Source organism: Chiroxiphia lanceolata, chromosome 5, assembly GCF_009829145.1.
Source record: "Chiroxiphia lanceolata isolate bChiLan1 chromosome 5, bChiLan1.pri, whole genome shotgun sequence".
Lineage (NCBI taxonomy): Eukaryota > Metazoa > Chordata > Aves > Passeriformes > Pipridae > Chiroxiphia > Chiroxiphia lanceolata.
In genome coordinates, this window is record NC_045641.1 from 3,858,277 (window position 1) to 3,873,391 (window position 15,115).

Sequence of the window (15,115 nt, forward strand, 5' to 3'; positions counted from 1 at the left end):
GTGGGAAAGGGCTAATGCATTGCTAGTCACTGAGAGTCCAAAAACACAGAGCGGCTCTCTCTCTCCTCATGAAAAGAGCATCTGCCACATTTTGGCTTTTAGTGTATGGGAACATCTCCACAACAAGGAGAGAAATCTCCCTTTAGCCTTGTTTTCTTTGGAAAGAGATTTATGCAGTGCTGAGTGTTGCACCAAGAACCATTGAGTCAGTTGGCTGGTTCTAATCCCAGTCAGCAGAGAGGGAGATATATCCCTGCCCATGGATTTTGTAAGCAAGTGTCTGGGTGGAAAGAAGAATCTCTAAGGGCTCATATGAGCCTCTAATGAGGGGCAGACAAAGTCACTGAGCACCAAGAAGCCCCATGTCAGAGCAATGGACATAAATATGTGGTTCATAATGTCTCAGTCATGTGCTGACAGGGTTTAGCCACAGAAGGCAGGTAAGGAAGGTTTTTTACTCCATGAGGAACTGGCTTCCTCATTTTCATTAAAATTTTTTAGTCTGGCACATCTTTTTCTGAGTGAGTTCTACTTAATCACACGACTCTGGGAGCAGTGAATTACCATCTGCTCCATCTCCCTGGTAGATGATGCCTCTTTTCCCCGCGTTCTTTTTGCTGTTGGCTCAGTGTTGTTCAGTGGCTCAGGTCTCATACATCAGGGATTAGCTTTTCCTTAGAGAAGGGCAAAGAATTTGCATTGCATCCACAGTGGACTGAGAAGCCTTTTCCAAATGCTGACTGGGGTGGGAACACTGCAGACACAGCAGATCTGAATTTGGTTACAGTTTAATCCCGGATAGTGCATTTTTTTGTTGCTAGTTTTTGCTCAGCTTGTATTGCATTTGCCATCTGGCACTTTCTGCCTGGACTAATGAGGATTTTCATAGAATCATAGAAACATTTAGGTTGGAAAAGATCTCTGAAGTCATCGAATCCAACCATTAACACTGCCAAGTCTGACACTAAACCATGTCCTCAAGTGCCACATCTACATGTCTTTTAAATCCCTCCAGGGACCATCTCCCCATGCCTTCCAGCTCCTCTTGTTTGTTGCCCTTGCTGTGTGCATCAGTGTAGATATACTTCAGTTGGGTTAATAATCCCATCACCTTTTTAGGGGGAGAAACCCTAATTCCTACATGACCATTTTCAGGTGCTTCCATGGTCTCCAACACATCAATAACTCTTGTTTTAAATACCATGAGAATTAGAAACATTCAAGGCTGGCGGTTGGTGGATGGCAGCACCATCTTGTGTTCACTTCTGGAGAAGGGACAGTGGTTTTTTAATTCACTGAATTCTCAATCTCTTTGGCAGCTCTCCTGAGAAAAAGAATAACTTATTGGCAAACTAGGGTTCAACACAAGACAGAGGCATAAAGTCTAGGCCAGGCTCCAAGCCTCCATCCCACCCAGGGTCTCCAGGTAGCACTTTTATTTTGTTTGCACATCACAATTGATTAAAGGTGTGTACCACTTGTATCCTAAGAGTTGCTCAGTCCTATCATATATGCTCTGGCAAGTCACTAAAACCACCCTTTAAAATCAGACATCTTATTATTTTTCCCACCCTGTAAAGTTTCAATGCACAGAAACTTTGCATTATCTAGTTTGATGGGCTATATCTGGACTTGATTATCATGTTATTAAATGCAACTAGCAATTCCCTCCCAGAAACAGCTCTTGAAACTATTAAAGACAGTTTCAGACTGTTTTCAAAGAGAATTTGTACAAAAAAAATTACCCCAAGACATTGATATAATGCAATGAGGTTACTGATTCCTATTATTTCACATTTACATATGTAAATAAATCTCTCAAGTCTTTTTCTGCAAGTTTGTAACTTCTCCATATCTCCTGCCTCCAGGTTTCCCATAGGTAGGATCAAGTCTCATTCATTTTCAGAGCAGCAACAAGAGACATCAGCACTGCTCTACCAAATCACATTGGAGGCATTTCTGTATGATGATGGAGGGGTGACAGAGAAAGGGAGGAACTGAGATTTATGCAGGAAAACAGGATTGTATCTCCTCAGGGTGTGAGATTTCACCTCTCTGGTCCAAGAGGTCCTCAGCATCACCAAAGTGCTTTGGTCAGAAGGCTGTCACAGCAAAGGATTAGGGAAGGGAAGGTGATGGTAGACAAGAAATCCACCTTAATCACAGGGTGAAGAATTTTCTGTGTGCTTGGAAAATGTCTGCAGGAGAGCAGGTGTGCAAAGCTCTTTTGGGTATGTCCGTGTAACACACCATGTGCTAATGTGAAGCAGTGAGACCATGGCACAGCTCTACACCAGTTGGTGGGTCCTGAGCCTTTAGGGGCCCCTGCTCAAGCTTAGTACTGGGATTCTGTTTCCCCACCCCTGGCCTCACAAGACCACTGTCTTCTGCACTGGAAAAGTCAAGTATGTACCAGCTGGCTGGGAAACTGGGGCACTGCCAGAATAAATCTTGTCCAGTCAACCTACACATACAAAAACGGTGCTCCTAGAAGTATTTGTACTTGTCCTCCTATGTAATTTCTACCATGCTGTCACCTCAGTGCCAAGTTTTTGACCTAGACCTGCTCTGTGAGAGAAACCAGGTGACATTTGGCCAGATTTGAAGCAAGGGCAGATTTGCTGCTGGTTGCAAAATACGTGTGTGTCATAACTGTTGTTTGTGAAAACTGCGAGATTAGAGACCGCAGTTTTGAAACGGGCATGAGATTGGCCATCATTTATTCATTCATTTGTGTGACCTGCTTTGAGGTATAACTAGGAATTCACACTGTGGACCAGCTCTCCCTGGACATAACCACACCAGTATAGGTACACGCTCCAAGTGTAACTATGTGGGTGAAACTGGTCAAGCATGATGGAAACATTATTGGCCACTGCCAATGTTTGTGAAATGTTAGAACATTCTCTGGCACAATTTTGGTTTATTTTTAGCAAGTTACCCCCAAAACCATTCCCACATTTGGCAATTAGTCCAATCCAGGGAGCATTCCCAGCTGGCAGTTTGCTCACAGGCTTGCTTTGGCAGCTGCCATGTCAGTGCCATGTGGTCAAACCGGGACATACAGGATAGTCCCAGTACATGGGAGCACCCCCTGGAGTACTTATTTTATTAGTGTGAATGGTTTTAACCCCACTGCCCTGGAAAGATGGGAAGTTTTACAGTCCAGAAAGAAAGCAGGATAGGAGAGGTTGATACAGGAAGAGGGAAAATGAAAAAAGCATCATGACTGGGGAGGAAGTTTTGCACCAACATTACCTGCCCTGTTGCCCACTAAGCCATGACAGTGTGGGAGAAGATAACACAGCTGGAGAGCATTTGGGAAAACCTCCCATCAACATGGTTTGGGCACTGAATTGTGGATTTCTTACTTAGGGGCAGGGTAAGTTGTGATTACACATCTTTAAAACTTCTCTGATGGTTTTGCTTCAGCTGAGATTTTTTTCCAATCAGACTTGCTGAAGAGCTGCCACCAAACTCCCAGGACACAGTTAACAACAGCACAAAGCAACACTCAGACAACATGAACAGCACAGATGGCCCAATCCAGTTCTTATTCTTGAGCTGATCAGAATTTTAGCCTGCTTGTGAAAATATTACACGTGTGTATGAGTGTGTTTGTATGTGTGTACCTCTCTAAACACACAGATTTACTACATCACGTCAATTACTGTCAAATAAATGCAGTGGATATTCACTCTGATTTCCAGACACGCTCACAACTGATATTCTCCCGCGTTTACCTTCCATGCATATTTTAATGAGTTATAAACGAGTTTGCTGGCAGAAAACTCCACTCAAATAGCTGATTAAAGCAACTCATTAGGAGAGTCGATTTCAAATTTGCAAGAATCAAATGGGCAGGCTGGAAATATGCTCTAAGTGTAACACTCCCCCAGGTGGGCACAATAAAAATGCTGTGAGCTACCTTGATTGGGCTCACAGTCTCTCTCAAGGATGGGCAGCCAGCAAGCACAAATCAGCAGGCTTGGATCATCCAGGGCAACAAAACAGTTTCTATATTCCTTGTTTTCTCAGGAAAAAAACCTTGCTAAAAAACTCTAGCTCATGAAGTTAGAACTATTTCCAACTCAAGGGTATCAGGTCACAATTTGTGTGATTTACACTTAAAATCAGACTGAGTTTGTGACAGAAAAGAGTTGCTTGTGGAAGAATTACAAATGATTCAAGGGAATTAGGCAATGATTGACCAGCAGCTGGGATTCAAGTTTGAAGAAAAATCCCCATCTGCTGATTCCAAGAACACAGGAAAAGAGGGAAAGAAGCTATTTGGGAACATTACTGGTCATGTGTTGTCTGTGTAGCTTGTCCTGTCCTCCACATTAGGACAATTTGGTAAGGACCAGATTCTTTCAGAGAAGCTCTTCTCTTCCCACTTCAGTATTCTGTGAACCCTTTAGGTTCTTATGGGTCAAAAGCAGAGATACAGAGTAATCTGGCAACACACATATGTTTGTTGACTTGCCATGAACAGGAACATTCATCGTGTTTGTATGGTTGTCTCCATACCAAGAAATTAAAAAGCAAAGGACCTGAATTGCAATGGTTTCATTACTAGAATGGTTATTTTTTTAATTAAACTTTCTAGTTGGAAATCTTCCAGAAAATTCCCACCCTCCAAAATTAGTATGGGTCAGAGGGCAATTCAAAAGTCAGTTTTGATGGGAGCTTTCCTGGAGGTGAAAGAGTTGCACTTGATGGACAAGAACAGGTTGTCACATGGGACCTCAGGACCACAGGAAGAGCCCTGAGCATGGGGATTTTCCTTGTAGGTACTCTCTCTTTTCTGTTTATTAATTTTGTTTTCAGTGGGTCCAGAAGTTGAATGGAACACAAAGAAAAAGATAAGGAGAGAAGAAATCAGAGAACAGGACTGTTAAGTCTTACTTATCTAGAAAAGGAGGAGGAAAATGAAGACTGAAATAATTCCTTTACCCAAATTTGTTTCAATGTAGTGTCTGGGGCGCTAATTTTATGGGTACACTGCACAACATGAAGTCTGCTGATTTCCTAACTCTGGGTTATGTCCTAAATTCAGCTCAGGTGCCTGAACTTTAATTATTTTTTCCTCTTGAGTGTACAGGATGGCAGAGTCTGTTAGACTTGTGGTTTAGGTGGTTGTAATCACTTACCAGTGATTACACACTGGAAGTATAATAGCCATTGATTAAATTAGTGTTTGACTTATTGGAGAAAGGTAATTATCCAAGTGATTGAAGTTAGGCTCAGGATCAGGGTGCTGTCTGGAACTGGAGTCATAGTCCTGGCATTTCCTCGTGGGTTTAAGTCACATGCATAGCTGGGATTCTCCTTTTTTTTTTCTGCCTTGCATAGGAGCTGCTATGGATGGTAGTGGGAAGACTGAAAGCAATAATTTATCAAAGCTTTGTCTTGCAGGTTTATTCTGGTAAAGAAGAAAAGTAGTTAGAATAATGGATTGGTTAGGCTTGGAAGGGATCTTAAAGATATCTGGTTCCAACACCCCTGCCATGGGTAGGGACACCTTCCACTATCCCAGGTTACTCAAAGCCATGCCTGGCCTTGAACACTTCCAGGGGTGGGACATCCACAGCTTCTCTGGGCAACCTGTGCCAGTTCCTCACCACCCTTGTAATAAAGAATTTATTCCTAATATCTCATCTAAACCTACCCAAGTTCTTGATTTAAATAGAAAATGGAAAAAGAAATATTCCCTTTCCTTTGTGAGCCAGAGACTAACAGTACTGAGGGAAAGGACATGATTTGTTTCCCTGGGAATGTGTGACAGAAGTACAAAGTAAAAGGTGAAAAATTGAGGCAAAAAATGCTCTTTTTCTGTGGACTCATCCCTTGAACCCCCAGGACCTGCTGGACTTGGTCTGTCTCCTCGCATCATTTTAATCACAAATATTACCTTTCCATCAAAGGACACCAACTGGACCATCCCATCCTTATGTGCTGGTTGTAACCAGACCAGTGACCAAGGAGCTCCTTCTTCCCCAAACAGATGCTTTTGTCAAATACTCTGGAATTGGAGAGGTGTGATCACAGTGGTGTTAAACTGGAATTAGTCTAATTTCACATCATGGGCAAAAATCACCCGCCACCCCTGTCCTGGCTGCTACCTGTCAGTCCTTTCTTTCCTTTGTCAGTACGGTATGGACACAACAGCTTTTTGAAGAGAAGAAGATGACTGCAGACGGGTATTGCTGTATCTGTCCTTTCCTATACAAAGGGTTTAAGGAGGGAACTATTTAGAGCCAGTACAGTAGCACCAAATATGGTTAAGAGTAGTCCCTTTGAAGTCTTTCTCTGAAATTTTACTGGAAATTGGTTGATTATGAGCCAACTCTGTCTTGGAGAGCCTCTTTCATGCCATTGTTTAGGTTTGAACTTGTCTGTTCTTTATTTTTGCATCTGACTCAACTATACAAAAGGGTGATCTACTTGCAATGTGTTTTTCTCTTTCGGAAAAAAACCCCCTCTGTGAACTATGAAAAAAAAGGCTGGTGCCATTGCCATGGGAATAAGTGGTTGTAGTTACAAGGAAGAGGAGTTCTTAGAAAATAGGACATTTCTCTGGCACACAAAAACTAAAAAGTTTGTAAGAACTTTTCTTCAAGTCCATACTCCAAAGCCGCAGAGACCTTCCCCTGTTAACGAGCTCAGACTCACAACAAGCAAATCTCTGCAATTTTAGCTTGCTTTATACTTTTTTTAAAATTCATTTCATTCTCTTCTCAGTCTGAGGAGAACAACTTACAGGAGAGACAAAATCCACAGATGAAAGTACAGCTGTACCAAGCCTCAAATCACTATCCAACAAGAGAAGTTTACTGTGGACATGAGTCCAGTTTAGGTTTGCCTCTGTGCTCAGACAGGGCTGCAAACAAAACTGAGGGGTTTGAGTAAGTAAACACAGGGAATTCATTATATCTAAACAAAACACACAGTTATTCCTAGAAATAAAGTGTTCCCTTTAACCAGAAGAGGTGTTAGTTCCAGTTTTTGTCTAAGTAGGGCTGCCTGGAAGTGAAGAAGGTTATGAAGCCAGAACCAGTGAGTGAAGGGAAGGTTTACAGCGAGGCCATCACCCAAACAGGCTAACAAAGTACAAATTAAGACAGATGTTGCAAAAGAATAAGCTGCACAGATCAATGATGAGATGGCTGCTCAAAGTCTGTGCACAGACAATTCTTGAATAGAAGATGCTGTGATTATTTTCTTCCTTCCCATTATTTTGGTTTTTCAGCTGGCTCCAGAGCTCCAGCATCCAGGTGCTGGATGTACAGCTCTGGAGCTTCTGTCCTTGCATTTGTTAGTTACTGTGTATGGACAAGTGAAAAACATTTCTTATGTTCCAGTTATGTCTAGAGAGTCCATCCAAGTCTCTCCTTAGTTTTTACAGACATGGAGAGACTAGATCTGTGCCAGAGAGCTTAGGGTAATTACATTCTGCCATGTCGTCTAAGGTGACTTCAGGTTTCCAGTTTCCACTTAAAGGAAGATCAGCATCTCAATATTCTGAAAATATAAAGTGATGAGTTACAGTCTGATATTGAAATTCTACCTAAATACATAAACCCAGTCTTTCTAAGCAGATGGTATCTCTGAAGGCTTTGAAACACTATTGGGAAACACTGGACACATGGGCTTAGGAGAACTCAGGCTGTCTAACCCTGTCTTGAGCGACTTTGATACTGTTTTTATCTGGGGGCCTGGATATCTAGAGGGTTCAAGGATGGGTTTTGTGGGTCACAGGCTCTTCCACTGACTAAGCAGGGCTGGAAACACATCTGCAACAAGCCAGCCATGCATGGGGAAGGCAAGACACATGAAAATGCTTGTGGCTCACAGGAAGTCAGATGGTATTTTGAGCTCTCCTTCACTGAGCTGAAACCTGTCTGTGCTCCCTGTGCACCCCTAAGTTGTCAGTTCTGTTGCTTTTCCTTCACTGCACATGCTTTCCTGCTAGTCTTTGATTTTCTCTTCCTTTTCAGAATTTGTTTACAGACATCCACATTCAATGAGATTAAAAGAAAATAATGAATAATTCATTTGAACGAAGAATTGAACTGCAGTGACCTTTATGTTAATGAAAGTGCCCCTTTCCTCTGTGCAAATGCTTTAGCCCTTGCAAAGCAGGGAATTCACTGCATCTGTTGAATTCACAAGTGGCTTTTTTTTTGTTTTGTTTCTGTTTGTTTTGTTTTAAATAACTGCCTAATAGCTGGAACCGGCATTGTGTTCCTCCTGCTGACTCACTGGTTTCCAAAAGCTCTGCGATGAGTGTGACATCTTTAAACACCACAGAATATACTGTTTCCTTTCAACCAGGCATAATCTGCAGTGATTCAACTCATGTAAAAGAACCGTGTGGGTAGAAGTATCCCAGCAGAACACGTCACCCTCCATACCTCCAGCCTCTGCGCCTTGCACCCGACATGCTGTTGCCATTCTAATGCTACTTTTGCTATGGCAATCCATGAAAAGGTTTTGCCTTTGTTTCAAAAATCATGTAATGAGAGTGGAATTTGGCTGAGGCAAACGGGTCCATGCTTGTTAAAGCGGATAATTCCAATCCTTGCCTCTACCAGGACGTGGAGTTGTACTGACACTGACTACAAAGTGGTTGTACAAGGGATGTCATCCACAGGGACCTGGACAGGCCGGAGAGGTGGGTCTATGCAAACCTCATGAAGCTCAAAAGGGCCAAGTGCAAGGTCTTGAACCTGGATCCAGGCAATCCCAAGCACAAATACAGCCTGGGTGGAGAATGGATTGAGAGCAGCCCTGAGGAGAAGGGCTTGGAGGTGTTGGTGGACGAGAAGCTTGACATGATCGGGCAGTGCACGCTCACAGCCCAAGAAACCTCTACCATGTCCTGGGCTGCAGCACCAGAAGTGGGACCAGCAGGTCAAGGGAGGGGATTCTCCCTCTCTGCTCTGCCTTGGTGAGATGTCATCTGTAGTGCTGCATCCAGCTCTGGGGCCCAGAACACAGGAAGGATGTGGAGCTGCTGGACCAAGTACAGAAGAGGCCATGGAGATGCTCCAAGGGCTGGACACCCTCTGCTCTGGACCCAGGATGGGAAAGCTGGGGGTGTTCACCTGGAGAAGAGAAGGCTCCAGGGAGACATGAGAGCCCCTTCCAGTGCCTAAAGGGGCTCTGAGAGAGTTGGAGAGGGACTTGGGACAAGGGGATGGAGTGACAGGACAAGGGGAATGGCTTTACACTGAAAGAGGGTAGATCTAAATTAGATATTAGGAAAAACATTCTTCCCTATGAGGGTGGTGAAGCACTGGCACAGGTTGTCCAGAGAAGCTGTGAATGCCCCATCCCTGGAAGTGTCCAAGGCCAGGTTGGATGGGGCTTGGAGCAACCTTGGATAGTGGAAGGTGTCCCTGCCCATGGCAGGGGGGTTGGAACAAGATGATCTTTAAGCTCCCCATCAACACAAATCATTCTATGACTCTAAGATTCTGTATTGGGTACCCTTTGTAGGGTAGGACATTGTTTGGAGTTATGAAGGAGCGAAAGGCCAAAAATTCATACATTAAAACATCCCTACATCACTGCCTGGCAAAAAGTATCTAGATCTGAGCATTGTGCAAGGATGGGTATTCAGGGAGAGCAGAGGCTTATTTTATGATTCCTCTATTTGACATCTAATTTAGGAGAAGTCTCTTCACTGTGGTCAACATCAGTTCCTTGTCTGGAAAATGAGGACAGTATTGTGTCATTTTTTTTTTGTGCACTTAGACCAAACTCTTCAAGGAGGAGGTTATTTCTCCTCTGTGCATCTCTAGAATTGAACACAAGAGGGCTTTTCTTCTGGGTGAGATTTCAAGATAGTGCTATAAAAGAAAGGATCTGTGAGTTTTCTTGTGTTTGTGTGCAAAATCTTTTTATTTGCTTTTTGGAGACTGAATGTTTACTTGTAAGAATGTCTGCAGAAAGTTAAGTTGTCAGGAGAATTGGTGAGAATAAATATTCATGAGAATACTCTGCTGCAAATGCTTTTGTGGCCATCTGTAAAAGCTTTTTTATTATTCAAACAATGCTGAGCTTTTTGCAGACAATTTGCCAACAAAAAAAAAAAGGAAAGGGCTTTTTTTTTCCCTTTTTCTTTTTCTTTTTTTAAGAGGCAGCTGATGCTGTAGTGGCAAAGTCATCATCTCTGATGTGTGATTTAATATCCAGCATGGGACACAAACAGCCAGGAAGGAGTAATGAGAACACTACTGTCAAGTTATCAGAGAGATATAAATATGTTTAAACCAACTATTTTGAATGGAGAACAAATTAGTATAACTACCACCTGTTTGTGAATAATTAAGGCAAACAAACAAAATATTTTCAATATATCAAATAACTTGTTTATAGCAGCAATTCTCTTTAATGTTGGTGTGATGCCTTAGTGTTGTTACACAGGAACCTTCTGCTCAAAAGGAAAATTCTTAATCGTGGGAATTTTCTTTTTTATTGACGTGAATCAGGAGTAACACAAACAACTTTTCTTTTATTGGTCTTTTCATCCAACGTCTGTGTTTTCCATTTTCATGTTAGCAGATGATCTCCAAAGTGCTATGGCTCTGTACTTACCACACTTGCTTTTTAAGGAAGATTGGCATCTCTTTTTCCATAGGAAAGGAAGTGTGCAGAGATAATACTTGCCCTTTGCTAAGATCACCCTGTGGCAATTCTGGAAAGTGGGATTTTATCCAATTCTCTTCTGTATTGCCATTGTCACAAAACCGTATTCTCTGTTGATTATTCCATTCTTTCTTTTCTTTAAGTTTGAAGCTGAAAGGGAGGAAAAGTTGTGAGGATCCCTTTGTTCTCAGAATTTTTCCCTGGACAAGGACTTCTCACCATGATTAGAGAGATGTTTGTGCACATGAGAGCCATTGATCTGACCCAGCCATCAGATTTCTCATTATATTTTCTTCCTATTCCACAAGTGTTTCGCTAAAAATGATTAAAACATTTGGTGTGCTGTTAAACTCCACATTATCCTTCAGCAAGCAATTTCCACAAGTGAGTTATTCATTGCATACAAAGTTATATCCATTTTTTTAAATTGTTTTGCTTATAAGCGTTGTAAGAATTTTTGCTTCCCTGCACTTATCTGTATTCCAGCCTGCCAATACTCCTAGGCTGTAGTTTCTGCTAAAAGTCCTGGAGTCAGACATTTAATTAATAATAATAGTCAGATAATTAACCTTCTGCATTGGAAGGGTGAATCTCCTTTAAAAGTCAAGTCTTTGGTATCTCTTGCTTTTTCTTTAAATGGAGATTTTCCCAAAGCACCTTGAATCTGTAGAGAAATTTCAGCTGAAATCATCCCAACAGAATCCTTTCAGGGTATTTCAATTTTTCTGAAATCAGCCGTTGAAAACTTTGGAGTAGTCATAGGAGCAAAGGAGAGAGTTTCCTCCTGGCTCGTTGCACCAGGGTGGGAAGAAACCAAGGAGCTATTCCATGGTGCCCAAGCCTATATTGTGGATGGAAATTAGGGCTCAGGAGAAGAAGGCAGTAAGATCCCAGCATATTTCCTTCTGCAAGCAGCAGTGATGAACACTTGAGGGAAGCAATGTCCTTCCAGAGGAGTCATCTCCAGCATTCCAGAGGACAGGAACAGCCCTGCCATCAGTGTGGGTGCAGAGGGGCATCATGTCCTTGTGCACCTTCTCGAGTGTCTGTGAACGTGGCTGTGATGCTGAAACACCTCTTGGTTGTTGGTTGAGCTGGAGCTGAAACAGGTCCCTGTGAAAATAACAGGGAATCCACCCACAGGAAAATTTTGTTTTCTCCCAAACAAATTATTTGCGAGATCATTTTTTTTTTTCAGAAAAAATATCCCATTCCCGATTTTGAGCTATTATTATAATTTTGAACACGTCTCATGGGGTGACTCAATCTCTGCTGCAGATTTTGTCCTGATTCTGATTGATCAGCACAGACATGGATCAGAAAAAACCATGGCATTTACAGGAGGGACAGCAGCCCAAGCTCAAAATCATTTTTATTTCTCCAAATCTCCTCTTTGATGCCTACTCTTAGAATTTTAATCTATTTTTTATGCTTCACATGACCATTTGGAGTCACTACCATTGGGAGTAGCTGGGTACTGTGTGGTTCACGGATGGAGGAACAGAAGAATTTTGAGCATAGACTTCACGACCCTCTCAGTTCTGAAGGCCTTTATACATATCAAACATGAACCAAAATCAATAAGGATACATTTCATCCATAGCTTCATACCATGCCCTGCCCTAGACCCCAACTGGAATGTTACACACAGCAGTGAGTTTGGGCCCAGACTCTGAATTTATGATGAAAAATAAATTTCCCTCCCCACTCGGAACAAACCAGGCTGGCACTTTGCAGCTCCTGTCCTCCTGCTCTCTCTCCCTCATCAATTCTCTTTTCCCTTTCACACATCAGCTGCAAACATCTCATTTGGCTGGGATGCTGAAGGCAGGCTCATCTCTAGCAGTTCCAGACTGTTAATTCAATCAGCTCTTACATCAGCACTAACATAAGGAAGCAAAAAAGGCTCTTGAATTTCATCACCTTGTTAAAAAACTCAGATGGATTTCTGGAAGGATTATTCGATTTGCTTCACTAGGTTTCATAAAGGTTTGTACACAGCATTTAAACTATTATTATTTACTTTTAACAAGCTATTTATGTCCTACTCTCAATTGCCTAATCAATACTGCTCTCCCATCTGTTTCAAGATCCTGACATCAGCCATTTCAATTCTCTGCTGAGTGAGTAAAAAGGAAGGAATAATTTAAACACAGTGACTGAATGAGAGAAAAAGAGCCCAAAAGAGACTGATATAAACTAAATCTCCATGTCCAAAGGTGGCCAGGCATGCAGGAATTGTGGATTCAAGTCCTAAACTTGAATTGAGGACATTGCTGAGAACATTGGAGGAAGATGCTATGACTCAGAGCAGACTAAAGTGATTTCTTTCACTGACAAGAAGAATATTTTGATACTCATTAAAGCTACTTGAATGAGTGTTATTTAAAAATAATTAGTTGAGACTAGTTTTTTTGATTTTGCCCTTGAGCAGGCCAAGGGGCTTCACTTGGGCATCTCCAGGTGCACAACTGGCACAAAATAAGTTCTGAAATAATTCTGCTCCCGGGGCAGGCTAGAGTGTTATAAGTTTCTCTGACAGTAATAATTAATCCTTAGTGACGGTAGAGGGAGCTGAGGTTGTGCTTGTTCAGGTGCAAACATCTACTCTGTATACTCTAGTACGTATATAAATCACAGAACTGGTTTCTACAGCACTTATTTTCACGTTCCCTGCACTGCAAATGTGTCCCAACCACATTGGCTCAGTCTTTGCATTAGTTTTACAGGCATCTGAAGAGTGTTTCATTTGACTTGTTTGTTGACCCCTATTTGGGATGGGATCAACCTCCCTCTGTTGATCGTGTGGGCAATCCTCATGTCTTGTTGAGCTGGACCCTCGGTGGACCAGGTTAATGGCTGGACTCCACGATGTTCGAGGTCTTTTCCAGTCTAAATGATCCTATGATTCTATGATCCCTATAGCTAAGGTCCGATGAGACAAACAAGCCTCGGTGCTAACGTGGAAAATAAGATTCCAAGGACTTAACATTAAACTCAGGTCTACAGACCCTGAAGAAAAAGGATCTTCACCACATTAAGCAAGGTTTGTGTTGCCTGCAGAGGCACACCAAATAAAAACACTGTCCAGAGTTCTCCTCTGATCAAGGTCACTCTGCAGCAGCAGAAGAAGCACAAGATTGATCCAAAGACTTGGATCAAATGAACAGGCAGACCTTTGGGTCCTGTTTCCTGGAGTAAATGGGCATAAATCTGTGTGGTAAGACGTGGTGGAAAGCTGCCCCCATCTGAGTGCTTGTTACTTCTTCTGAATATGAAGAGCTTGATCACAGTTTCGCCACTATTCAGTGCCAGTGTTTGGTGAGCACTAATGGCAAGGAAGAATTGTGTATTTCAGGGAGTGACACCACAACATTCAGACTTTTTAATTTCTTTAAACCAAGAACAAATGCACCTTTTCTCTTGCAATGGCTCTTTGCTACCCCAGCCCGTATCTTGAATTTTCCTAGTCACCTTCTCAGCTATGTCTAGACTTAAAATTCTGACAGACTTTGGGTGCAGGAGATCTTATTATCCCTTATGCTCCTGCTCTGAGAAAGAAGTACATCACAGTTCCCCAGAGCTCCGTGGGAAACCCTCCGTTTGGAATAGGGGAAGTGCTTCAAGGTGGTTGTTGCTGCTAAAAACAGTGGGTTGAGCTAATACAGCTGTCTCCTTTCAGTGGTTAGTCCACATAAGTCCATGAAAGGGTTGCAGCTTTACAGACAAGGCATTTAATTGAAATATTAAGGCGTTTAGCCCTCATTTCAGAAGGTTCAAGCCCTGCTTTGGATGTTTTTCAGCAAAAGATGCTGTGGTTCTTTTGTGGAGATTTTCTATTTATTCCTTTCTTTTTAGTACACCCAAAGAAAAAGAAGCATGTCTATGATTTGGTGTGGAGACAGCCCAGCACAAAGAAACAACTGGTATTCCTCTTTCCATCTGAATGCCAGTGTCACTGGATCTCCTGAAGAAGTAAAACACATTATTAAGTTTTAACATCTTTCCAAAAAAAGGTCATCTAGTGTCAGTGCTTACTCCTACCTCACTATCTCAAAATGCTACTTTGGTCTGGGATTTATTATCCTCATGATAACTGTGTGCTCCACTTTCCCCACTTTGTCAGGTTTTTTTACTCTTTTCATTCTGCTTAGTATGACCAGAACTGAGTTGATTTGCTGGGTGGATTATTGTTCCTTTTAAATGAGGGTTGCTATTTTGTCCCTTTTCTCCACCATTTTGGCCCCATGACATTTTTGGGGTGGGAAGGAGGGAGGCAATGAGAGGTCATATATTGAACAATTTCACCCTGCTGGAAAATATCAATAACTTAAAATAAATATACTCTCCGAGATACCACATTATCCTGCTGAGCTCATGTACAGCAGAGATAAAATGGCTTTTTTTTTTAGAACTGATTTTTCTTTCTCCACCAGCTGAATGGAATATCAAAACACAC